The 19,601-nt window shown below is 46.0% G+C and overlaps 1 protein-coding gene across 2 annotated transcripts in view; it reads right to left on the minus strand.

The window, feature by feature from the left end:
- AHRR (aryl hydrocarbon receptor repressor) overlaps positions 1-19,601 on the minus strand; it is a 68,055-nt gene that overhangs the window by 16,505 nt on the left and 31,949 nt on the right. The window lies entirely within an intron of this gene.

The raw sequence follows: 19,601 nt of genomic DNA on the forward strand, positions 1-19,601 counted from the left end.
ACTGGGGAGTTTTTTCATAAATGTATTCCATATTTAAGGAAAAGTCAGACTGTAAACTTCTCTAATTTGGGGGGTCAAGTGCACATAATCATCATACATAAGTTGACCCCCTCTCCCTGCTTTCATTTTTCTGGACCCACTTATTTAAGATGGGGTTCATGTGTCTCTTAAGAGTTTGGTTCACCTCACCTCTTAGATCATCCAGTTTAGGTGTATTCTGGGGAGATGGTTAGTAAAAATGGGTAGATTTTAGTACTATGTCATTTATTCAATGGCTGTTAGCATATTCAGGCTTAAATTATTTAAATACTAGAGGCCCAGCATGCAATTGAAATTGTGAGAGGAGGCATCCAGTGGGGGGCTGGGATCCACGTCTGTCCACCACGGGAGTCAGGCCAGATGGCGCCGTTGGGGGCTGGACCCCTCTCCTGACTCACAGTGTCCCCCGGCCCGCTTGCCTATGTCCACTCCAGGGCCACTCGAGCCACCACACCAGCTCGGGCAGGCGCCCTGCCTCTGTCTCCGTCTCCTCTCTGGGCCTCACCTGCGTGTGCAACCTCCTCCTGTCTGGTCGTGACCCATTACGGAGTTCCAGTCTAATTTGCATATCACCTCTTTATAATATAGATAAGTTTTGGTATCTTAAAATATTTTGTAAGAATGCATCCATTTCATCTTGATTTTAAATTTGCTTGTGTTATTCACAATGCTTTTATGATGATTAAATCTGTTATACCTATAGTTATTGTGGACTTTGTGTGTGTGGAGAAAAGTAGGGATGTGGCTGTTGTACTTGACTTAAAGTCTCCATCTGCAAAGCAAGCTCTCTTGACCATCCTGCAGTGGTTTCCAGAATCGTTACTAGTGAAGATGTGCATAGGACCTAACTGCATGACCAGTGAGTATTCTATCTATCATCTATCTGCCATCTATCTATCATCTATTATCTTCTATCTACCTATCTATCTATCATCTACATACCATCAATCATCTATGTATTTATTATCTATCTATAATCTAGTTATTTATCAATCATCTATCTACTATCTATCTATCATCTTCTCCATCATTGCCATCACCATGATAAAGTAAGGACAGCACAGACTGGTGGGTACCCAGGGGTGTCAGGCATTGTGTGGAATGTCTCATTCAATTTCACGTCGCTTCCACGAGGCAGGAACAGTTGTGACTTCATTCTGCCAGCGCAGGAGCTGGAGGCAAGGGAGGCTGAGACACCCAGTCAGTGGAGTTCATAAATATTTCAACTTGTATCTTTAAAACACAGACATTTAGAGACTTACATTAACTGTCATTAAGTCTGTGGCCTTCCACAATATATCAAAATAGTCACTTCTCTTAATTCTTGGCAATCTGGGTCTTTTCTCTTTTTTAATTTTCTTTTTTAAACCTTTGTGAATTTGATGTGATAAATTATTTTACCATTACTAGGACTTTCATTTCTTTCATTATCAAAGAGATTGAAAACATTTCATACAGTCACTGGTATCTTGTTCTTCGTTAAACTGTCCATGCAGGTCATGTGTTAATTTTCCCATGAGGGTTTATAAACTTCTAAGAGCTTTTAAATTACTGATACTGGGTATTTCTAGGCAGCCTAAGATGATGGCAGACATCACGATCCAATCCCCACACATCTCAAAAATGATGGAGAACAACAGGAACAAGCAGAGCTGAACAATCCATGCCCTCGACTTGATGAGGACACAGGAAACTGGTAAACTTCAATTATTTATAAGCAGAAAGGCAACATGAAGTCCCAGTGAGCCTAAAATGACTGTTTAAAAAGGAAACTTGTAAAACCCTCCCTTAAGAAACTAGGGAACAAAGCCAATGAAATCTATAGTAAGTAGAAGAAAAGAAAAGTAAGAATAGGAGTAAAACTCAAGGTAATTTGTCTAAAGCAGTCAAATAATAAAGGTCATTGATAAAATAAAACTTTGGTCCTTCAAAAAGATTAATAAAATTGTAAACCCCTAGCAAGCTTGATCAAGGAAAGCACAAATTACTGACACCAGGAGTTTTAAAGACTATATTATTACAGACCCTACAGATATTAAAAGAATAGTAAGACTGATATTCAATGAAGTAAGCAATTTAAATGAAATGAACACACTTCTTGAAAAACACTAAGAAAAGTCATATAAAAAGAACTAGAAAATCTAAATAGACCAATATCTATTAAACAAATTGAAGTTGTAATCAAAACTATCCCACAAAGATGACTTCAGGCCTAGATGAAATAAAGATTAAAAAAATAATAACCTAGGAAAAAAAATCTAATAAGATGTGCAAGACCTACATGCTGAAAACAATGACAGTGCAGAGAGGAGACCTAAGCACACTGAGAGATATGCAAGTTCCTGACGGAAAGTTCCCCTAACTTAATCTATAGATATAAAGCAATCCCAATCCTATTATAGTAGAGTTTTTCTTTTTATAGAAATTGACAATCTAATTCTAAAATTTATTTGGAAACGCAAAGGACCCCAGACTTGCAAAAGCAATCCTGGTAAAGAACCAAGCTGTAGGACTTATGCTGAGAGTCTTCCTGACTGACTCGAGGGCCATGGTAACGAAGGCTGCATGGTGTAAGGACAGACAAGCAGTCTTCAGTGAAGGCGCTGGCTCAGGCCAATGGGGAAAGGAAAGTCCTTTACAGAGATGTATCTAGGACAGGTGGTTACGTGGACTGAGAGAGTGAGGCCTGATGGCTCTCTCATTCCAACACGTCAACCATGAAGGCATCATTCAGAAAGGAAAGGCCACGGTGCACAAGAAAATACAGTTCTACTGGAGAGGGAAGCAGCGAGACGTTAAAACCAGCCTGAAAACTATTGGGAAGCGAGATGACCCCAGGCAGTCAGGACTGGTGGCTGTTAGATGCAAAACTAAGTCCCTGGTTGATCCTTGAGTGGAAATGTGCCATCCAGAGTTATTACCCCCTTCCCTTCCCTTCCCTTCCCTTCCCTTCCCTTCCCTTCCCTTCCCTTCCCTTCCCTTCCCTTCCCTTCCTTTCCCTTCCCTCTTCTTTCCTCTTTTCTTTTCTCCTCTTTTCTAATTCTCACCCAAGGACATTCTTAGAGAGAGGAAAGGAGAAAGACAGAGGGAAAGAGAGACACACACAGAGAGAGGTGAAACCTACAACCCAGGTATGTGCTATGATCGGGAACAAACCAGCAACCTTTCAGTGAATGGGACGATGCTCAACCAACTGAGCCCCGCTCTGGCTGGGCTTGTTGCCTAATTTCAATGGTTCAGATGACTTCCCTGGCACAGAGATGCAAACCCCAGGGCAGTGACTTCACAATGTGATTTAGACGCTATGCTGAGTTTTCTGAACAAGAAATCCCAGCTCACGCGGCACTGCAGCTGTGGTGGCTGCTTTCAATGGTCCAGCCAGAGACGATGACCACAAGTTATCCCGAAGCCCACTATCAGCAACCCTTCCCTGGACCCCGATGTGCTTCTAAAGAATGGGAAGCTGACCCGTGCAACAGAGGCGTCCGCCACAGTGTCTCCGGGAACTACACAGACGGTGCCATTTGTCATTTCAATTTCTGTATGGCTCCACGGAGAATGCCTGGTCCCACTGTCCTAACGTCTCTGAGTGGAGTGGGATGTGCAGTGTCTGCCGAGGCCTCCTTATTCCAGTGCTTGTGAATGTGCCACAGTCTCCCCAAGGCCTCTGTTCTCAGACACACAGTATTTCTTAGGGGAAAACCTACGAAACATTTGAAATTTATTTGTTCGTATCATTTATCAAAAAGACCTGAATTGCTTGCTCTGATGAGTGCAGACAGGACACAGCTCTTACCCTGGCATTTGGGTCAGACTCTGGGACATGAAGAAGGCTGAGTGGAGGGTGCAAAAAGCTGCATTATCTGGGCGTTCTCCTAAATCAGTGGTTGGCAAACTGTGGCTCGAGAGCCACATGTGGCTCTTTGGCCCCTTGAGTGTGGCTCGGCGTTAGAACCACTTCTTCAAAATAGACTCCCCCAGGCCAAAAACCAACTTCTGGGCATGGGCCACGAAGTTTCAATCGCACTGTACGTGCGCGCCCACACGTGGTATTTTGTGGAAGAGCCACACTCAAGGGGCCAAAGAATCGCATGTGGTTTGCGAGTCGCGGTTTGCCGACCACTGTCCTAAATAGATCAGCCCTGGGCTCAAAGGCTCACGTCCCCTGCCTGGCAATCATCGAGTGTGGATGTTCCCCACAACTGTGTCCTGGGCCACTTCAGAGACATTTTACTTAAGAATAAGACTGTCTCTTCCACGTGCCCCAGCCCGGAGGTTGTTCCTAAGTGCCTTTACCGTTAGCACCTGTGACCACGAAGGGACCCACTATGGTCAGATTTCTGTGTCCCTCAGACCACCAACCCAGACAAGGCCGTGCATTTTTATGACAGCTTTTAAAACTAAATTTCTTAAATTGCGGTATGATTTACATAACATAGAACTCACCACTTTAACCATATGTTGGCATCAAGCGCACTAGCATTCACATTGCTGTGCAGCCATACCCACCATCATCTCCAGAACTTTTCTATCGTCTCAAACTGAGACTCTGAGCCCATTAAACACTAACTCCACGCTCCCTTTCCCCAGCCCTGCTACCTGGCCTCCTACTTTCTGTCTCTATGAACTGGACAACTCTAAGGGTCTCACATTCACACAGGATGTGTCCTTTTGGGATCAGCTTATCGCACTCAGCATAATGACCGCAAGGTCCATGTAGCATATATAAGAATTTCCTTCCTACCAAAACCGGTTTGGCTCAGTGGATAGAACGTCAGCCTGCGGACTGAAAGGTCCCAGGTTTGATTCCGGTCAAGGGCATGTACATTGGTTGCAGGCACATCCCTGGTAGGGGGTGTGCAGGAGGCAGCTGGTCGATGTTTCTCTCTCATCAATGTTTCTGGCTCTCTATACCTCTCCCTTCTTCTCTGTAAAAAATCAATAAAATATATTTTAAAAAAAGAAAAAAGAATTTCATTCCTTTTTTTAAAGCTGAGCAGTATTCTAGTGCATGGAAGGACCACATTGTGCTTCTCCATTCACCCATTGATGACACTTGGGCTACTTCCACTTCTGGCTGCTGTGAATGGTGCTGCTGTGACGATAGGGGTACCAGTAAGACAGTGAGTGCATTTTCAAGAAGTGAGGTATCGAGGTAAAAATGACATTCACTTCAACACTTTGCTCTTCCCTGCCATTCTGCCTGGATAAAAGAGGTTCATTGGGAGGCTTAAATGCACCGCCACCTTCAGAGCGGGAAATCTTTTTAAAAGAACAGATGGTGTCCTGGCATGCAGCCTGCATCTCACGGCCGTCCTGCAATGGTTCAACGTGCTCCATCTCAGAAACCCCGGCGCTCCCGCTCACCTGGACTTGACGGGAACTCGTGCATACATCGTTCCCACCCTGAGCTCGGGAGACCCTGGCACAGCTGAGGCTCTGGGGCTGGTAGTGATGGAGGATGCGGGTTCAGGGCCTCAGCGGGGAGAACAGGGCTGGCACCATCCACTTCCCAGGTGGGACAGGGGCACACTCAGACAAACCAGGAAAGCTCAATGCCTGGCTCTCGCAGGTGCTCAGTGGATGGAGTGCTGTCACCACAACGGCTCATGCCTGATCAGGAGTCAGCAACAACATCCCAGGATGGGGGACCCTGCAGGATACTCCATCCATCCCCTGCAGCCCATCCCCAGGATCTGGGCAGAGGTAGGGCAATGCTGGGGTCCACCGAGAAGCTGTTGGAAGATAAGGTGCCAATTCTAACAGACTCTCAGAGCAACTATTTGCTATCACAGCAAATCGCTAAAAAGTGAAAACGTGATGTAATCAGCGGGCTGTGTGGTCCAGAAAACATATGCTAAAAGAGCAGGGGTCAGAGTCCGAGTGCCGGACAACAGTGCTCTCGAGGGACCTCAAGTCCATCTCCTGGGCAAGCTGAAAGGGTGCAGCCACCTGCAGCTTTTGGGCAGCCCCATCCTCCATGCCCAGCAACTTGGGAGCAGCCTGGGTGGAGGAAGTAGGCACCAGGGCCTGGCACCGGTTCCCCCGCAGCTTCTCCCAATGCTGAGGTTGCAGCGTACTAATGTCCTACTAATAATAGTTCAAAGAGCAAAGAAATGCTCAAGGCTTGAGCATATAAAATGCCTTCTTAAAAAAGATTTTATGAGATTAGTCACAACCAAAACAACCTTAATTTTAACTCACAAAGCAGAAACTTAAAAAAAGATGAAAGACCATAAAATGCTGTTTGCCGAGTCATATGGATTCAATATCAGACCGACTTTCTGGTCCAGAGACCTCGCGCCAAATACTTTTACACATGTGGGACCATCCTTCAAATATGCATCGCGAGCATTTGTTTGTTTTCTCTCTCTCTTTTTAATCCTACAAGAGGTTTTTTTTTGTGTGTGTTTTTTTAAACATGGTACATGGAAAATGAGATCACTTTTCCAAGTGGAAAAAGGGATTTGGCCCCAAGCTTAAGACTGCGCTTTTTTTAAAAGGGGAAAATAATCACATCTACATTCAATTACTGAGCGTCACGCAACGTGCACCTGCCACTTCACAGATAGGGTCTGAGGTGCCCAGGCCTCCAGGCCGGCTTGGCCACTGACACTGTCGCCACCCTCAGCCCCTTTGGGGGGAAAAGGGACATCTGAGGAAGCCAGGACTTCCTTTGGCCAATCCTTTGAATATCCTGATCTCTTCCAGTCCTGTGGCAAAAAGGAAAAAAAAAAAAAAAGAAAGAAAGAAAGAAAAAAAAAAGCAGCAAGCATTTCAGAGATGGATCTGTCAAGGTCATGGCAGAGGAAAAAGAGAGGGAAAAGGAACAATTCTCATAGCCCCTTGTTGCTCCTCCGGAATAAAGGGCAGCGGGGAGCAGAGAAGTCCCCCGAGAGCCGTTGCCAAGGTCACTGAGCAACAACACCAGGCCAGGCCACGCTAGTCACGCGAGCCGGCGAGCAAGCGGGCACCAACCCGCGGGTGTCAGGCAGCTGGCCCGGCCTCCTGGAGCCAGATCACTCGCTGGGCCTCTCCTCGGCCAGCCAGCATGCGTGCGAGCGGCGTTCCTGCTCGGGGAGCGGAATCACTGGCTGTTTATAGATCCCACAAACAGTACACTCAGGCTTGACTCCCTGCCATGAAGCAGCCACAGCGCTTGAGAGCAGTTCCTGAAGGATGCAACTGTCTGAGGGTGAGAGGGCCACAAAGACGGCAGGTGGGTCCGGCTCCTCCCAGAAGCCCAAGGCAGCTGGGGTGAAGGTTGCAGCTTGCAGGAGATTTGGGAAGGCAGAGGACAAGTGGGAGAAACCCATTCTAAGTTACGCTGCTGCCCCTCTCGGTTGTCTGCGGACAGTCTCTGCCTGGTGGGATCCCAGGGCAGGGCTGGAGATGCAGAGCTGAGCTGCCCTCCATGTACCTTCCTCTCCTCCTCTTCTGCTGCAAACCCCAGGTCAGGGTCTCCTCTCACTGTGCCCCTTTCTAAAGGGGAGGCAAACTGCCACCCAGCACCTCCCCCCTCCCTCCGACCCTTGACCTTCAGCCAACACACACACTAATCAGAGGAGCTGGTGTCAGACACCTGCAGGAACAGAGCACACAGGAGATGCACAGTACGTGGGCAGCACAGAGCATGATTCAAATACAGATATCTGAGGAGGTAAGAAAAGCTACCAGCAAAACAAAACAAGAACAACAACAACAACAACAAAAAATGGTACAAATCAACTGGAAATACTAGGAATGAAAATGGTGCAAAGGGAAAAGCAGGTGAGGGTTTTGGACTGATGACCCACCACCTGCTGAGGCGGCTGGGGAGGCAGGGGGGACCAGACAGGATATAAGAGAAGCCGGCCATGTGAGAATGGCATAGAAAGGCCAGCACCTGGACAACTGCAGCTCCAGTTGCTGAAACAATGACGCAGAGGGGACAAGGTTGTATGAAGGATGGAGCAGCTCAGAGGGACAGAACGCAGAGCACCACACAGGTGACACAGGCAAAGGACACAGTGACAGTTTAGAATATCTGCCCTGGCCGAAACCGGTTTGGCTCAATGGATAGAGCATCGGCTTGGGGACAGAAGGGTTCCTGGTTCGATTCTGGTCAAGAGCATGTACCTTGGTTGCGGGCATATCCCCAGTAGGGGGTGTGCAAGAGGCAGCTGATCGATTCTCTCATCGATGTTTCTAACTCTCGATCTCTCTCCCTTCCTCTCTGTACAAAATCAATAAAATATATTTTTTTAAAAAGAATATCTGCCCTGGCTAGTGTGGTTCGTCCTGTCAATTCCCAGTCAAGGCCCATGCCCATGTTGGGGGCTCGATCCCCAGTTGGGGGGCACACAGGAAGCAGCCAATCATATCGATGTTTCTCTCTTTCTAAAAATCAATAGAAAATCTTTTTTTTAAAAAGAAAGAAATCTAAGCCCTAACCAGTTTGGCTCAGTGGATAGAGCGTCAGCCTGAGGACTGAAGGGTCCCGGGTTCGATTCCAGTCAAGGACATGTACCTTGGTTGCGGGCACATCCCCAGTGTGGGGTGTGCAGGAGGCAGCTGATTGATGTTTCTCTCTCATCGATGTTTCTAACTCTCTATCCCTCTCCCTTCATCTCTGTAAAAAAAAATCAATAAAAATATATATTTAAAAAAAAAAGAAAGGAAGAAATTTAAGAACATCAAAGTCAAAGAAAGAATCGCAGAGTTGGCGAGAGATGGCAAGAAAGAATGGGGATCGAACCCCTCAGGCTTCTCCACACCGGCAGTCACAAGGAAACTGCAAACCACACGACAATATTTTTCAATGTCGAAGGATAAAAACTTGGAACCTAAAATTGTATATTCAGCCCCATCATTATCCAGATGTGAAGATACAACAACATTCCAGCAAAAGGGGGTGGGGGGGAGGGCAGGAAGGTGGTGGCCAAGGAAGATTCCACACCCAGACCCACAAGAAAAACACTTTGGGGGAATCCCTCAAAGAGAAACACACCCGGACTGCAAGGCATGACAAGGATGGTGAGCACATCCCAGTAAACTTTAAAGAGGACAAAGACAAGAATCTGTGCCACCCAGGATTCAACTTCTAGACCAAATCAATGTGCAAATGTGGGGGGGGGGGCGCAGTGAGGCGCCGGGAACCAGAAGACCCAAGCATATGCGGGTGCACGTCTTGTTGGGGAAATGCCAACAGTGATAAACCTAATAAATCAGATAAAACCAACATGAAAAGGGCTTATGCCAAAGATAACCCCAAAAGAACAAAAGCATATGAAAGTTCAATCTACAAATGGAGAGCTAGAGAGAGAGAGAGAAAAGGAAACTAATGAAAGTATGGTAAATGGGAAATAGGAAATAGGATGACAGAAATTAGCCCACAAATAAGAGTGATTACAAGAAGTACACATAGGTTAAAATAACCACTGGAAGGAAAACTGAAAAGAAAAGAATGCAAAAGATGTAGCCAGGGGCAAGGAACCCAGAGAAAGCTGTAGACAATCTTCTATCTGATAAAAATGTAAATTTACTGGAACAAAAGGGTTAAAGTCAGATGCGTAAACTTTTAGATGCCTGGGGGTTGGCGGGGGAGAGGCATGGGGCACCTCACACCTGTCAAAATTAGCAGTCCGTGCCTGACCCCGCCCGCAGCTTCCGCTCCTGGGAGCTGTGGCTTGGAGCTCCTGCCTGCGGTGGGGCGGCTGGGGGGGCAGACCTCAGCTCGCTGAGCTGCTGGCTTACATAACAGCTTGCTCTCCACCCCCCAGGGTTCAGACATCACAGTTGGCTGGCTGCCAGTGTACCTGCTCACGATACACGCTCGCACGCTCGCTTCCCCTCCCCGTCCCAATCTAGCTGTGTCACAATTTTGCTTAAAGCGACAGCAGTGTTTGTGTTATCACAGACCCTTCTTGGCTGAGCCAGGCGGATGCATGTTGAACACCTCACTGTCCCTCGACCATCTTTGGGCCTGGAGTTAACAAACGCCTGTGTGTTGCCTTAGGTACACGGTCCTGACTTACCCCCAAATCTGCCCGGGTGGAGTAAAGCCTTCCCCTGGAGGTGTCCTGTCCACCCTCTCCTGTAAGCCTGCCCCCCATCCCCTCCTCGTCACCTTGGTTCTGGTGGAGAGACCTTCCTCCTGAGACGCTCTGCGGAGGAGGGGAAACCCTGAGCCCCGAATGTCTGAAGCTGTCCTGATGCCACCTCCTCTCCGGCGAAGGAGCAGGTGTGTGTGTGTCCCAGGTGAGAAAGCACTCCCCCCAGCGCTTTGCAGACATGTCCTCCTGGCGGTCCAGCACCCAGCGTCCTGTGGACAGACACGTCCTGAACCTGCTCCTTCTCTCTGGGAGCACAGAGGGGTTCCCATTGTCCCGGTGTAGAATTTCACAAAGGCGAACACCTCCGTTCTCTCAGCCATTGTGCTAGTCACCCAGTGGGACCTCTGGGCCGGAAACTCGGTCCTCGGTTCTGGGAAGCCTTCTGGTTGCTTCCTTGCCCATTTCCTTCCCTCTGAGCTTTCTGGAACAGTTTACTCAGGTCTTGTGGGGTCTGGCAGTCTGCCTGACTTTCTTCTCCTCTTCTTCCCTACTTTTCTTTTATTCTTAGAAAGATCCTTTCAAAATCTAATTTCTTTCTTTAAAAAAAAAATATTTCTTTATTGATTTCAGAGAGGGAGGGAGAGGGAGATAGAAACATCAATGAGAAAATTATTGATCGGCTGCCTCCCACACGCCCCACACTGGGGATGGAGCCTACATCCCGGGCATGTGCCTGACTGGGAATCAAACCATGACCTCCTGGTTCACAGATCGATGCTCAACCACTGAGCTACACTGACCAGGCTCAAGTTATATTTCTGACCCTCCTACATATTTCTAAGTTTGGCTCTCATGCTTTTAATTGTTGATCCCTTTTTTTTTTTTTTTAAGTCTCTGAATATTCCCTCTTACAGAAACCTGTTTTCATTTTGTTAGCCTTCAGTTTTCTCTGAAGAGCTTAATGACATCTTTTTATTATTATTATTATTATTATTATTATTATTATTAATCCTCACTTGAGGATATTTTTTCCATTGATTTTTAGAAAGAGTAGAAGGGAGGGAAGGAGTAGAAGCAGAAGAGAGAGAGAGAAACATCAATGTGAGAGACACACATCTATTGGTTGCCTCCTACATGCATGCGACCAGGCCAGGGATCAAACCTGCAACCTAGGTATGTGCCCTTGATCGGGAATCGGCCATCCCACTGTGTCAGAACCCAGAGAGCCCAACCTCCTGGTGGCTAACTGCTTTCTGGTTATGTTTTTAACTGACCAGGGGCCACCATGTCCACATGCTCAGATAGTCTCTCAGTCCCCCAATGTTGGTTGTGTTTTGACTTTAATCTCTTCAATGCTCTTTGAACACGTGTGTCTAGGGTCCAGGGTCCAGGGCCCATTCACCACTGTTCCCAGTGACCTCCATGGCTATTCCTCTTTGGTTTTCAAGGACTTTCTGTGAAATTATGAAACTGTCACGAACATTGCCTGAATTCACAGCTTTTCCCTTGAAAATGTGCGCCTTCAGCCTGATCTGTTGACAAGCCCCGCTCATACCCAACTGCCCACTCATCCCCGAACCCCCACCTCTCAGCCTTCACCACCCCACCTGGGCCCCCCAGGACCCTCATCACATCGTCACCAAACTTTGGGTGGCTGGCTTCCCTGAAGAGCCAGGACTGCAGTACCCAGACCCAGCTGCCTGCATGGACCTTGATTCCTGGGTCCCCAGAAGGACCCTTGTCCATGGGTCGCCATCCAGCCTGCCATTCTGGGTGTCATTATTCAGTTCTGTTGCCCATGGGTTTCTAACTGGGTTCCATTTCCTCTTCTGTGTGAGATGCTCGGAGAAAATCCTCCACAATATGAGTTTTGTCCTGAGAACTGGCAGCCAGGCACCCAGCCACCTTCCCGGTTCAGTCTGAGCAGGAACTGGAGGCCTCGGGGACTGCATCGCAGGAACAGGACCAGTCCAGTTCCCCTGGTGCTTCGGCTTTGAGGTTTGACACACGGAAGCTCTGGGAGCACTCTGCAGGGCTGGGAGGGTCACTCCACTTGAGATCCTCATCTCTGCTGACTGTGGGACGGCCCCTGGCTCTGCCACCAGCCCCGCACTGGGCGGCTTCAGGCAGGGCATTCTCAGCCCAGGGCCCTGCAGAGTCCCTCAGAGGGGGTTGTGGGGGCCAATACCTGCTCTGCCCTTCCATAGGGTATGACACTGAGCAACCCATGGAACCACGCAGTGGAGAAATATCGTCCTAACCTGTGGCTGCATTTCAAAGACTCCAATGGCCACAGAAACAGCTGTTGCATTCAGTAAAACAGGTGCCCAATGCCATGCCTTAGAAGTGGAACTGGAGACAGGACTCATTTGTCATTCATGTTAGCCAACATGTCGGCTTGGTGAAGAAGTCTAACGAAGCTTCCTTGGGAGTATTGAAAAGCCACCAACCTCTATATGAGGGTTACCATCAACTTATTTTGACACTTAGCAAAAGATTGTTACTGCTCAGCATTTAAAATGTGTTTATCATTTGTACCAATGAACTTTTCCTGAAATCATTAAGTATTGAGGTATGTGTTTAAGTCTATTTCCAGGGCCAGAATCTTATCAATACACTAGCTGTAAGAGCTTTAGAAAGATTAGATACCCAAATACCCAGCACAATACTTGTGTATTTTTAATTTCATACAGAGCTAACAATCCCAGGAACTCTGAACACTCTGGACCTTATGTGGTTTATCCCTTACGTCATTTCAAACACAGAAAATAGGGCCTGTATTTGCCTGCTTCCCCTAAGTTCACATCTCCCACATTCATACAAGTATACAACCAGGTTTGCTCAACTTCTAAAAAAAATTTTATACCAAGTCCTGTCTTTCTATAAATCTCACCTTTTGCTGTTAGGGGAAAGCCTCCCTTTTGAAAATCTACATTGTACAGAAGTTCATGTCTTTAATATCTCCAGCAGAAAGCCTCACATTAATTTTAAGGTTTGCACGTGGGGTGCAACTTACAGGAAGGGCCTGAGAAAGGAATGGGAGGGGGTGAGTAAGTATTTTTAGTAAGCTTTGTCATTTGTTTGGTGCAGAACACAGAATATGCTCTTTAATTTATTAAATATCTTTTAGAGATGCTTTGATATTGTACCCAAAAACAATTCTTAATCATAAAATTCTTATTTTTTTCAGGCTTTCTGAAGTTGTTTACCAACTTATTTTTGTTTGAAGTGTGTGTTTTTCCCCCTCTTCCCACCCTCTCTTTAATATATATATATATATATTTTTGTTTTTCAAATTGGTTTCAGAGAGTAAAGGAGAGGGAGAAAGAGATAGAAACATCAATGATGAGAGAGAATTATTGACTGACTGCCTTCTGCACACTCACTACTGGAACTGAGCTTGCAACCTGGGCATGTAACCTTGACCGGAATCAAACCTGGGACTTTTCAGTTTGCAGACTGATGCTCTATCCACTGAGCCAAACTGGCTAGGACCCACCCTCTCTTGCAATAAATAAATAAATAAATAAATAAATAAATAAATAAATAAAAGTGTGTTTCTGCTACTGAATTGAGCAGACATTTAATATTTTATATGCCTTTGAGCTGTGTAATTTAATATTTGGATACATGATAATTTGTTTTATTATGTAATTGATAAAATGGTGATGTGTATTAATGTTAGCTCAACCATATACTCATCCTGTCGGGAAATGTGTGGTTATAGTTCTGTGAGAGAAATAACTTGTAAGTATTCACCAACCTATAAAAATCCAGTGCAAGAATTTAACATCTAAATAAATAATAATATGCATATTTTAAAAAAAGAAAAAGAAATGCACTTTAAATATAACATAAGTAAATTGAAAGTAAGAAGATGAAGTAAAATATGAGAAGCAAATATTAGTAAAAAGAAAGGCAGAGTGGCTATATTAGTATCAGGCAAAACTAGACTTTAGAACAAGGAAAATTATCAACAATAAAGAATCATTTTACATAATGATAATAACAGAAGAGTCAATTCATGAAGACAACATAACCCTAAATGAGTACGCACCCTCCAACACAACTTCAAACCACATAAAGCAAAAACTGATAGAACCGAGAGAAGTTTAAAAATCCACAATTATACTGGAAAAGGTTAATCCTTGTCTTTAAGGTTGAGACTAGATAGAAAATCAACAAGGATATTCAAGATTAGAACATTATCAACTGGATATATCTGAGGTTTACAGAATACCTCACCAATGACAGTGTCTAGTGAGGGCCCACTTCCTGACTCATCAATGACCGTCTTTTTTTTTTTTTCTGTAACATCACATGCAGAAGGGGAAGAGATCTCTCTAGGGCCTCTTTTATACGGGTACTAATCCCATTGATGAGAGCTCCATCCTCATTACCTAATCACCTTCCAAAGGCCCCACATCTAAACACCATCACACTGGAGATTAGATCTCCACATATGAATTTTTTTTGGGGGGGGAGAGGGATATAATTATTCAGTCCATAGCAACCATCAATGAAACTAATACTTTTGTCTTTGAAAAAAGTAAAAATTGGTAAACCTCTAATCTAACTGATTAAGAAAAATTTAAAGACGATACATATTATCAATGGAATAAAAGAGGAGACTCCACTATAGAAACTATGGGCATTACAAGAACAATATGGGAAAGCCATGGACAACTAACTCTGTATCTAAAAATTCAATAAAATAGGTGAAATGGACCAATTTTCTGAAAGACCCTAACTACTGAAATTCACACTAGAACAGATAGCCTAAACAGTCCTATATCTATTAAAGAAGTTGAATTCATATTTACAAAAATCTTCTAACAAAGAAAACTCCCAGTTTTCACTGATAAATTCCATCAAACATTTCAGGAAGAAATACTATCAATTCTACACAATCTCTTCCAGAAAACAGAAGAGAAGAGAATACTCTCAACTAATTTGAAGCCTACATTACCATATCAAAACCAGACAAAAACATCACAAGAAAGAAAACTACAAAAATATTTCTCATGAACATAAACACAAGTATTCCCACAAAATATAAGCAAATGTAATCCAGCAATAAGATTTATCTTGAGCATGCAAGGTGGGCTCAACATGTGAAAAATCAGTCAATGAAATTTATAGTATTACCAGAAGAAATACCATGATCATCTCGATAGATGCAGAAGACGACTTTGACAAACGTTTACATCCATTCATAATAAGAACTCTCAGAAAACAAGAAATAGAGGGAAATTTCTTGATCTTATATAAGATAGCTACAAAAAAACAATACAATAAAACAAACGTAAGCTACTATCATACTTAAGGTTGAAAGATTAAAGACTGAGTGGAAGGATATATTTACCAATGATACATAATATCCAAAATGTCTAAAGAACTTAACTCAATACCAAAAAAACCCCAAATAATCCAATTTAAAAAATGGGCTAAGGTCCTGAATAGACACGTCTCTAAAAAGGACATACAGATGGCCAATAGATATATGATAAGATGTTCAATGTCACTACTGATCAGATAAATTCAAATTAAAAACACAATGAGACATCACCTCACACCTGTTAAAATGGCTATCATCATCAGTAAATCCACAAATGACAAGTGTTGGTGAGGATGTAGAGAAAAGGGAACCCACATGCACTGTTGGTGGGAATGCAGAATGCTGCAGCCATGGTGGAGAACAGTATGGAGCTTCTCAAAAAAATTAAAAATGGAACTGCCTTATCACCCAGTGATTCCACTTCTGAAAATATCTCCAAAGAAACCCAAAACATTGATTCAGACCTCTGTTCATTGTAGTGCTATATACAATAGCCAAGATCTGGAAGCAACCTAAGTGTCCATCAGTAGATGAGTGGATAAAAAAAGTTGTGGTACATTTACTCAATGAAAAAGAAGGAAATCTTACCTTTCTCAACACTGTGGCTGGACCTAGAGAGTATTATGCTAAGTGAAATAAGCCAGTCAGAGAAAGACAAGGACCATAGGATTTCACTTATATGTGGAATCTAATGAACAAAATAGAAACAGACTTAGAGATACAGAGAACAGACTGACAGCTGTTGGAGGGGAGAGGGTCTGGGGGGAGAGGAGCTGGGGAGTTCGGGGCTGGGTGAAACAGGAGAAGGAATTACATTAAAAAAAAACCAAAACGAAACAAACAAAAAAACAATAACCTCATAGACACAGAAAACAGTATGGTGATTACCAGAGGGAAAGGGGGAGGTAGAAGAGTGGAAAGGGGGGATAAATGGTGATGGAAGGAAACACACTTTGGATGGTTAATACACAATGACTATATAGGAATTGTACACTTGATACCTATTTTATTAACCACTGAAACCACAATAAATTCAATTAAAAATAAAAATGTTAGAAAATGTATCATGCAGCCACAATGCACTTGAACTCCTGCCAGAGTCAAGCAGTCATAGCATCATCCTGATCCCACCCCCAAGCCCAAGTTCACAGTTCCTGCGAACATGTTATCATTTCCACACTAAACACATGGCCTTGCAGCCCACCTTACAAGTAGAAATAAAAACTGAGGCACTCTGACCCATGCTCAAAGCTCACAGCATTGCTCTCTTAACACCTAGTGTGTGTGAGTGTGTGTGTGTGTGTGTGTGTGTGTGTGTGTGTGTGTATGTGTCTGTGTGTGTGTGCGTGCGTGTCTCCAGGACCTTCTATCCCACCACATCCGCTCCTGGTTTCCTCTTCCCACCAAGCTCCCACCCCCAGGCTATAAGCAGCAGCGCCTGTGCCATAGTGCTCACTAGGTGGCAGCTCTGTCTGTCTGTCTGTCTCTCCTAGCTTCCCAGGGGAGCTAAGGGCTTGGAGCCACTGCGCCCAAGAGCCACTAAATTCAGACAAAGAAGCACGGGTCCGAGTCCAATGGGGACCCTGGTCCAGCCCCTAACAGCTGCAAATCCTGGTTTCTTCATCTTGAAATAACAGACATTAGACCACAGGCACTCTAATGTCTGCGCCAGCTCTAAATTTTTTATGAATTTTTTATGAATTAATGCCCTGCCATAAACCTCTCCCTTTTTTTTCTGGTCTGTCTTCAAGAGATTGAAGATTAGAAATAAAAGCTGGGATTTTCTTGTTATTGTTGCTCAATCTGCTCCTTTGGCTCTGTTTGGGATGCTTTTAAACTTCACAAAGAATCTCTCACCCAAAGTATGAGAATCACCAGGTGAAAGAGGACACTCACCACATAACCTCCCTGACTGCAACCAAAGGAAGCTTCCAGAAACTTCCTGTGGGTCACAGAGAACAATAAACAAGAGGTGGCAGAATGAACGAGGCTTCAAGAACATCCAGATCTCATGCTCTCAAATGCAGCGGGGAGAACACTATTCCCACCGGGCTGGTAGCCAGCGGGCATGATGGGCAAGGGGCCTGCAGTGCCCTGAGCATATGGGCAGTGGACCCGACCCCTCAGCCTTGGGACCTCTTCCTTGGAAAAGTCCCACTCAGGAAGGTAGCTCCAAAAACACCCACACACACGCTGGGCAGAACTCAGAAAATCAGTGGCAGCTAATGGGGCTGAGCTCTGCCTTGCCCCCCTTCCCAGGCCCTGAGGGAGCTTGTGGGGGCTCGAGAGTCAGGCCGGGTCCTTAATTCCTGGGCTGCAGCCTCAGTCAGAGGCCCGAGGCCTCCAGGGAAGACCGAGGCCCCAGAGAAGAACCATGGGGGGTGGTGCACAAGACAGCCTCTGGGGTGCTGCTCTCCCCAAGCCCAGCAGAGAGGCAGGACGAGGGTTGGTGGCGAGGACATGTGTGAACATACGTGAAATTGTCCCCTGAGCTCCACCAGGGAGGCTGGGCACTTTGTGCATAAGCTCCTGTATTTATAGCTCAGAACAAACGTTTTTAAAAAGATTTTATGATTAAGATTTTATTATCTTAACTTTGAACATGAATAATAAAAACGTAATGCCAATTATCTTTGCCAAGAATAAAATCCAAACTGCCACATTTCCAGCTCCAGTTTTATTAGCACTGACCAAAGTTTTTTTTAAGGAAAAAGAATATTTAAGAACTTGCTTCCTAAAAACCTGATAAATAATGAAGTATGGAAGTATTTCCTCCACCAAGAGCGTGGCATTCCTTCCCCTCCCCCCCCACACACACACTCTGAGGCTGACCCCAGTTCTGCTCCAGACAGACCTGAAATGAAACCCACTCTCATTCCAGGACGGGAGTCCCCCAAACACCCACGGACCTGGCAAACTAGACGGCAAGAATGTCCTTCCTCACATATTTTTGTTTTTTTAAAAAGGAAATAATGTATAAGCTCATTGATCCTCTTGAGTGCACACCCAAACCCTTTAAAAGGGCAGAGGTCTTGCAGGGGGAGAGACGTGGGATCCTGGGGGCCGTGGGGGTCCCGCCAGTTAGACAGCTGAGCACCAAACTTAGGAGACTGCTCAGGGAAGCTGCCAGGGGGACCCAAAAAAGCACTGAGGAAAGATGGGCTGAAGAGCTGGGGTCAGAGGAGGAGGGGTGAGGGGCTGAGCCTGAAGGTGGGGCCTCACCAGGTGTCCCCACTTCACACACGCAGCTCCCAGGTGGCCCGGCGCAGCTCTGGTCACTGCGGCCACCCAGGCTGGTCAGCCACCTGTCTCTATAGGAATGCCAAGCCCAGGGGACCATCCATCCTCCCTCGCGAAGCTGACCTTGCCCCAGGAGGAGCCGCAGGAACCATGGGGGTCATTCCTGGGCGTTGGGCAGGGAGCAGGGCCCGGGTCTCCTTTCCGGGTCTGCCCGTTCTGGTTGCCATGGAGCAGGTGTGTGTGTGGGGGGGGGAGGGCAGAAGAAGCGCCTGGAGCGAAGCTGCTGCCAGCGTTCAGAGAAGGGGTGCTGGACCCAGCTTAGATGGCACCAGTACGTCACCATTTCTGCCCTTCAGCCATCACCTAACTGTGGAACCCAATGTGGAGGAGAGGAGTCGAGGAGGCTTCACCGGGGGACGGAACAGCCCACCACATGGGGCTGCGGGGGGGGGGGAGAACCAGTTCTGCGCTGGACATAGGGGTCTGAGGTGGCACTCTGGGGGACACGGGAGCCCAGTTCCTCCCGGGGAAGCACCTGGGGCTTCAGGAGCACCTGGGCTGCTGGTTATGGGGCCACCTGCCATGGGCTTCTTTCTGTGTCCCCCAAACCCTCCCACGGAGGGATGGCTGCATCCTCCCAGCCCCGCCGAGCAAGGACAGGCCAGGGCCTGGGGAGCTCGGAGTCCTTGGCCCCAGGGAAGCAGCGACCCAGAAACCTCCTCACCATCACATCCCCTAAGAAACCGACCATGGCGGCCCCGTCCTAAAGGCCCACATGACAGGGTCAGGGAAACACCCCAGAATCACAGAGGGGGGTGTCCATCTCCGGAGAAAGAGCCGAACCAGCCCTCACCATCAGCATGTAATATCAATACATGAGCCAGCCAGCTGCACCTGCCAGACCTCAGGAAGCTCCATACACAATTTCCTGTCCTTATTTTGAAAGGAAA

The sequence above is a fragment of the Pipistrellus hanaki genome, assembly GCF_964339955.1.
Source record: "Pipistrellus hanaki genome assembly, chromosome: 4".
Classification (NCBI taxonomy): Eukaryota; Metazoa; Chordata; class Mammalia; order Chiroptera; family Vespertilionidae; genus Pipistrellus; species Pipistrellus hanaki.